The 8,021-nt window shown below is 45.1% G+C and overlaps 1 protein-coding gene across 1 annotated transcript in view; it reads left to right on the top strand.

The window, feature by feature from the left end:
• The first annotated feature begins 4,387 nt into the window (after window positions 1-4,387).
• The window catches only part of FAM110B (family with sequence similarity 110 member B), a 68,626-nt gene continuing 64,992 nt past the window's right edge, over window positions 4,388-8,021 (top strand). The window contains exon 1 of the mRNA XM_081919536.1: window positions 4,388-5,069. The gene's annotated coding sequence lies outside the window, so the exon portion shown is untranslated. The remainder of the gene's footprint in view (window positions 5,070-8,021) is intronic.

Below are 8,021 nucleotides of genomic sequence, written 5' to 3'. Positions count from 1 at the left end.
CTCTATAGAAGAGATGTCAGATCTAAACATCCTTTGATTGTTAAGTCTTTTCTTATTTGTGTGGTGTAGTGGTTAAGAGCAGTGGACTCGTAATCGGGGGAACCGGGCTCGCGTCTCCGCTCCTCCACATGCAGCTGCTGGGTGACCTTGGGCCAGTCACACTTCTTTGAACTCTCTCAGCCCCACTCACCTCACAGAGTGTTTGTTGTGGGGGAGGAAGGGAAAGGAGAATGTTAGCCGCTTTGAGACTCCTTAAAGGGAGTGAAAGGTGGGATATTAAATCCAAACTACTCCTCCTCCTCCTCTTCTTCTTCTTTTTCTAATACTACTATTACTACTACTACTACTGGTTTTAGGTAGTTTCATTACACTAAAATGAGCAAATTCTGTTCCATCAAGTGAGACTTAATAACAAAGGGAAAATACAAATATTAAAATTCATGCTGCTAAAATATATTCATCTAATCAGGAGCTTTCACTGATGAATATATTATAAATTAAAGAGATTTCTGTTTTGCAGATTTTAAGAAGTGATCTCAGAAGTACAGTGAATTGCCACCAAGATTATCTCATTGGCTTATTAGCAGCTTACATTTCAAGTAGTGCCTGAAGTTATGGGTTCTAATATGAATGCTTTTCTTCAACCTGTGCTATGAAATAGTTTGAAATATGAAAACCAGTGAACTGTCAATTCACTCTTCGTGACCCCATTGACCAGAGCACGCCAGGCACTCCTGTCTTCCACTGCCTCCCGCAGTTTGGTCAAACTCATTTTATATGCCTGTTGTCTTTGTCCATGGAGTTTTTCTTGGCAGGGATACTGGAGTGGCTTGCCGGTTCCTGCTCCAGGTGGATCATGTTTGGTCAAAACTCTCCACTATGACCTGTCCATCTTAGATGCCCTGCTCGGCACAGTTCATAGCTTCTCTGAGTTATTCAAGCGCCTTCGCCATGGCAAGGCAATGATCCATGAAGGGGATTATCAGATGGCAAAAGTGTTGCTAGAATATACTAAGGGAACTGATGTTTGGATTTAATGGTTATGACAGCTAAAAGCATAACTACTTATAGCCAACTTTATCGTGAATGGATCCCATTTGCACTACAGTGCAGAAATGGACAGCTTTTACCTCTGAGGGAATGTAGTAACAAGAACAAGGCATTCCAAGCCCCCCTTCTCTGTCTCCTTCCAGAAGAAAACACTAACTCAATAGGTACTGTCCCCCTGTAAAAGTGTATAATATTGAGTTTGCATTTTTAAAAATGGGCAGAGTTGGAGTTTCATGGCTCAGCAGGAAGTAATGTGCAGGAGATGCAATACAGAATAATTTCCTAAATATCTAAACTCCCCATTATACTTTCACAGGTAGACAGTACCTATTTAGTGTTTTCTTCTGGAAATAGACAGAAACCTAGCTAATACATGCCATGCACTGTATAGAGGATGCACTCAATTTTCATGAGTCTCTATCCTTTTGGATCTGTTCTTGGGATAGGGGCCTTAGGTCAATCCCTTTTCCTCCAGCTCCTCTCACTTTGTCATCCATGCCACAACCCAGTTGGGTGAGCCTCTGCTGGCCAGCAGTAGGGCACTGTGCTTTTCACCTGTTCTAGCTGTCCTACCTGCGTCAGCATACACAACTTGGGAGAAGCCAAGTTAGGACCAGAAATGGAAAGAGCAATAAAATCAACAGACAACAACAAGCATGCCATTAGACTATCTTCCATAGTCAGCCCCACATTCATCTCAAAGGGACATGTGGAGGAGAGTTAGCCAATCCCACCACCCTAATCTGGAAGCAATTCACTAGATTTGTTTTTCTGCTGGAATGGAAGCATGGTTTTGGTACCAAAGCAGGTTATGGATTCATCATGGGCTCTTGAATCCACCTATAGATTCTAAAACTGTTTGGCTCCCGAAGCTTGTAAATCTATTATAATACAGAAATCCAGTGACTAAATCCTGCAAGATAAATCATACATTAAAAATGGAGTAAAAGTTTATATATATAGTAAGGCTAAGCCACAGCATTTAAATTTTATAGTGTTTATCCTAATCTCGAGGTCCTGAGATTTGCAAAATGAAACATGATAAGATGTGGCAAGAAGCACAGCCACATTGTGTCATAGTGTGTATTTGAACAAAACAGTGAAGATTTATCATAGAGTTAGGAGGATTAGCAATAAAGCTTTGCCATGTTCTTCAAAATCAGTCATATTAACAGCAGCTTTGCGAGACATCTGTGCAGTACGCTGTAGATGAAATCCAAATAAATACACATAAAGAAAGCGATTATCACTTCTATAAGAATCCCAACCTAATGCTTTATACCCACAACAGCCCTAATTAGATAATTAATGGTCTCATTTTATGGACAGGAAAATGAGGCTTAGCCAGTGACTTGTCTAGACCAGCTTTCCCCCTCCCCTACTGGTTCTGCAGGCTAGGGATGATGGGAGTTATAGTCCAACAACATCTGGAGAGAGGACCCAAGGTTGGGAAAGTCTAGAGAGCCATAGAAGCAGACTAGAAAATGAACAGAGTGTCCCTACTCCACACAGAGCTCCTTCACTACAAACATATCTATAGGTGCCACCTGCGGAACGCTGAACAGCATAGGGTGGGATGGTCAAGGCTTCCCTTTATGGGAAGATGGTTTGGCTTCCTACAGGATAACTTGCATGAGGGAGTTGTTCTGAGGTGGTTTGGCCTTTAGCAGCAGGCACAGGTTATACTTTCCTGCACTTCCGCTTGGTTTGGTGCAAGCTGCCCTTGCTATATTTTAATCAATATAAGCTTTAAACATATTCCTATGTCAAGTCTTCATTCCAGGTGCACCAACAAGCCCCCTTCCCTAAAAAAAGGGGAGGAACGCAGCAAAATGGTTTCTGCTCTTTCTCAATATAATCTTATTTCATGTGATATGGGGGGGGGAATTAAAAGTGCAACACTTCTACCTTCAAAACAATAAGACTGCTGCATGCAGCCAAGGTTTTCATTGAGCTGGGAAGACTTCCGAGGAACTATATTTTTATTATTACGCTTAATTGTCACTTGTCACCCAAAGGGTCTTCCAGCAATTCTCATTTTAAAAATATACACATATATATATAGAACTATGTGCTATACATAGAAAGGATGGGAATAATGTAACACATTAATATTCTATACAACATAGTGGAAAATCAAAAACAATTTAGGTAGATTGACCTTTGCTGCAGCCTGATAGACTAATTTGTATCCCCTTCCATCCAAAGCCCCAACCATGACTTGAAGCACTGACTACACTACAGGACTGTCATAACTGACACCTTCAACCATGGTCTCCCATCCTGAAATAGCAGGCTAAGAGATTGCATTTTTACTGGAATTGCATTGGCAGGGCCTTTTCATACATTTTTTTTTATAAGGAGGGGGCGGAACCAAAATGAAGCATGGTAGTAACGAGTCAGTATATACAGTGGTACCTCTGGTTAAGAACTTAATTCGTTCTGGAGGTCCGTTCTTAACCTGAAACTGTTCTTAACCTGAAGCACCACTTTAGCTAATGGGGCATCCCGCTGCTGCCGTGCCGCCAGAACACGATTTCTGTTCTCATCCTGAAGCAAAGTTCTTAACCCGAGGTACTATTTCTGAGTTAGCGGAGTCTGTAACCTGAAGCATCTGTAACCTGAAGCATCTGTAACCCGAGGTACCACTGTAATTATGATGGGACTTAGGTTGCAATCCTACTTCCATTTACCAGGGAGTAAGTCCTATTAAATTCAATAGTGTCTGCTTGCAAGAAGACCTGTTTTAAGACTGCAGTCTATGTACACTGTAAGTATATCTGACCCCAATTACATATGCCTTGCAGGGAAACATTTGGCCATTGGCTCATTATTTACAAATCACGGATACCATCCATCCATAGTGTGTGTGAAGAATTCCGTTTCCTAGCGCCAGCTTTAAACTGACAGTATACTACACTGAGTTTCAAATTGGCATCCTAGCCTCTGTTTTCTGAGAGGGGGGGGGGAGAAGTTTAAGTAACACCAGGCCAAACTAAGAACTGGTTCAGGCCACACAAAACCAGTGTGAGAAAACACCCTCTTTCTCAAGCTTTAATCCTATACTCTTTTTTTTTTTAACCTGAGAGTAAACTTTAACTGAACCGATGTTACTTCGGAGGAAAAGCGCAGAGGCTTTTAGGCTGCTAGTTCTCAGGGGAGGGCGAGGGCTTGCGCGCAAATCACTTTGCGCAGCTTCGCACATGCTGCTAAAACAACAAAGCCGAATGCGGAAGAATAGATCGTCACAGTTCTCGCAATCCAAATTATGACTGGTTTAAAGGGGGGAAGGGGGGGACCTTTCCCTGGCTTACTATTCATTTATTTGGACGCCTGCATTGGCTGGCTGCCTTCTCTCTCTTCCTCCCCTCACACGTCTTGGTCCAAACCCAGAGCATTGCCTTTAAAAAGAAAGAAAAGGGAGGGGATGGCGAGAGCGCCGCTTTCTCGGCAGCGTCTGCTCCGTTACACGGAGGGGGCCGATTCAAGCCTATTGTGTGCGGGCAGCAGCATCCCCCGCCCCGCCCCCTTCCCCATTTCAGCCTGGACCAAACCATCCCGAAGTCGAGGGGGCCCCAGAGGCAGCGGGGAAAGGAGCATGCCAGCCCCTTGGCCCAGCCGCGCTCTCCCCAGAGCTCAAGGCCGGAGCTCGAACCGGGGCTTCTGGCTGCTTTTTGGCTAGACCCTGCGAGGCCGCCCATGGAGAAAAGGCAGCCCCGGAGCAAGGCAGCTTCTATCCCTCGACTCCCCCTCCGCGTTGGCGAGGCAGTGGGAAGGACGGAGCTCGGCGCCGCCGCCGCAGCCAGCGGCTCTAGCTGTGGCAGCAGCAGCAGCAGCAGCTCGGTCGTGGGAGAGTTTCATTCAGCGCGTGGAGGGAGCCCCGCGCGCGCCGGCAGGACGCCTTAGCGGGCTGCGCTGCTCCCGCGCCCCCTCAGCGGTTCGCCGCCTCGTCTCCCCTTTCCACGGGAGCTGGCGTCGCCTGGCGCGGGGCTTGGTATCTCTGAGGAGAGGCGCGGCAGGTAAGGGTGCTTCTGAGAGAAACGGAGAGGGAATCCGGGCGCCTCGGGACCGGTGGCGGCGGCGGAAGAATACCGGAGGGGTGTGTGGAGAAGGGTGGCTGGCTGGCTGTCTGTCGCGCTCGTTGTCTGGCGCAGCTACAGCTCCGTCTCGTCTGCCCTCCCCAACCCCCTCACATCTCGGCTGCTCTGACTGGAGCGCCTGTGCCTTGTTTTGTTGCAATGGCTATAAGCACAGGCAAGCAAGCCAGCAAGCAACGCTGCTGCCCGTTGAAATAGCAGCAGCTGAGACCTTTGGGAAAGGGGGGGGGGGCTTGCTTGCTTTGTGCATGCGCCAACCACCTGGACTGAGCCCCCCCCCAAAAGGGCATTGTTCTTCCAGTCTATCGGAGATATTTGGGTTAGAAGCAGGAAGTGGGGGCAGGTTTTGGGGGGAGGTTGCTCGTGTAAACCGGGTTTGTACTGCAGAGAGGAGGGTGGGTTATCTGCGTGTGCGTAGAGAGAGGCAGGCTTGTTGCCTTGCAGATCTCCAGAGATGGAAGTAATTCCAGGAGAATAGCAAAAGGTTGGATACCCAGAGCTGCCAAGAGGATTCTGTTGACTCTGCCTGGGAAGCGGAAGAGCTGTTGGTTGCTGAGATCCAGGTGCAGCAGCTTCTGGTTCCAAAGTCTTGCTAGTATCGCTGTTGCATCCCGAGGCTGGGATCACGTGCATACTTACTGGGGATGCCTGAACTTGGGCTGAAGACAGCCAAAGTTGGGGGGGAGCTGCTTTGAACGAACATCCTCCCCGCCCCAAATAATTGCTACAGTTTGCTTGAGAGCACCAGCACCACACTTGTGATGATCAGTCTCTCTTCACCTTAGGTGAGATTATTTTTGAGTAAGCATGCACAGGAATAGGCTGTATGGCTCCTGAGAATATGTATGTTGTGAATAGTTTGCTTTTGGCATTGTGCATGGCAATCCTCAGAAGCCATACTCATTGGAGTTTACTCCCTGGTAAGTATTTTTAGGGTTTCAGCTTTAATGTCATTCTCTCTCTCTCTCTCTCTCTCTCTCTCTCTCTCTCATAGTTCAGCAGTGTTTTTGGTTGCAGTCCTAGGAACATTTACTTGGGGCGTAAGTGGAACTAAGCACAGTGGGACTTGCTTCCAAGTAAACATCCATAGGGCTGCATTATTGGAGGACAACTGTGTTTTCACATTTGAGGTGCACCTGTTGGGTGGGAACTGGAGTTACAGTTGCAACTGAATAAATTGTGTTAAGGCAGTATCCTAGACTTCTAGTAATGGCACGGATCCAGAGGAGGACTTTTCACACAGGCTTTCCTTACCTAAAACATCCATGATACTTGCCTGCCAAACTTCTTTCATCAGTGTCATTTCATTTTAGTGCAGGTCCTTGTAATGGCAATATTATGATCTCAGTCTCATCCATAGATGTGGTATAGTGGCTAGGAGTATAAGTTGTGATGTGGGAAGATTCTACTTAAAATCTCATCTAAATTGGGGGGGGGGACTTTCTCCCTCCCCTTTTAGAATCATGTAATTGTAGAGTTGGAAGGGACTCTAAGGGTCACCTAGTTCATAGGCAGGTGGCCCGTATGGGGCTCAAACTCATGACCTTGGCATTATCAACACCATTCTCTAACCACCTGAGCTAACTGAGCCCATTTGTAGTGTGAGGATAAGAATACAGTAATGGCCTACTGCATAGGGCTGTTATAGTAACTTTTAAGAAAACATGAAATATTCAACCAGTTAGACAACAGGTTATGTACTAGAACTGCTTAGATATGAATGGGCCTCATGAAGAGGCTATGTAAAATTCTTGCTTGTGGTGGCATTCTATACAGTAGGCTTAAAGCTATTTACTCCATGCCACCTCCCCAGTCATAGTTTTAAAACCCTTCTAGGGAATCCTGGTTCTTTTTGGAGAACTTATCAGTGCATTCTTTAGTGAGAAGACCTATGATGTTAGACAAAGTTCATTACATTTAGTCCTCCATTATTGATCTTTCTTTCCTGAACAGTTTTGCCAGAAGATGTTGGGTGCATTTAAGGCACGCTTATGGGTGCACATAGGATAACAGTGGAGCTCAAAATGTATGGCCAGTGCCTGATGATTGCAGTGCATGATCTCCTACAACAGAGATGGGGAACCTGTGTCTGTCCAAATATTGCTGAACTACAACTCCCATCATTCCTGACCATTGGTCATAACTGACTAGAACTGATGGAAGTTTTAGGTCAGCAGTATTTGGAGGGTCACAGGTTCCTCAACCTTGCCCTACAGTATACAAGGACTTTTTGGTCATGTGCTAATGTTCTGTAGCAAGTATGTAGTTGTATGTATTCCTGGCAGATAAGTTGATGCAGAAGAGGTTTCCTGAAGACAGAGAGTTCTAAAACCACTGGTATAAGAGACTCTTCATGGCCATTCCACGTGCAGCCTTGTTTGTAGAGCATCTCTTGCCCTCTGCAAAAGCATTTTTCATCGCTATCCTCGTGGGCTGCAATATTTGAATGGACCTTTTAGTAGCTTTGTGAAAATGGAAGCAAAAAATTTTTACATTCAAAAAAAAATCTCACTGGTATCAAGAGAAATTGCATTAATAAGCATTTGACTTCAGGATATGTTATGAACAGCAAACTCAGTGGAAAAACTATTGAGCCAGTGCAAATATAAATCCAGGTTAGTTCTTCCTTACATCAAGAATTTGTCTTGGGCCTGTTGTATGTCTGAAATACTTTTTTTGATTTAATTCATTGAGCAATTTTGCTTCACTTAAATGGTCCTGAGTAAGCTGCTCCTTACAGGATCATTGAAAAGCTGTTAATAAAATTTAAAACTATAACAACACTGGCCTAGAAAGATTACATATTTATGACTTGATCTTGGGGTTGTCCAATGTGCTTTAATTCTTTTATGATGAATGAATAAACACAAGGTT

Source organism: Podarcis melisellensis, assembly GCF_964234715.1.
Source record: "Podarcis melisellensis genome assembly, chromosome: 7".
Lineage (NCBI taxonomy): Eukaryota > Metazoa > Chordata > Lepidosauria > Squamata > Lacertidae > Podarcis > Podarcis melisellensis.
This window is presented reverse-complemented; position numbering and strand designations above follow the sequence as displayed.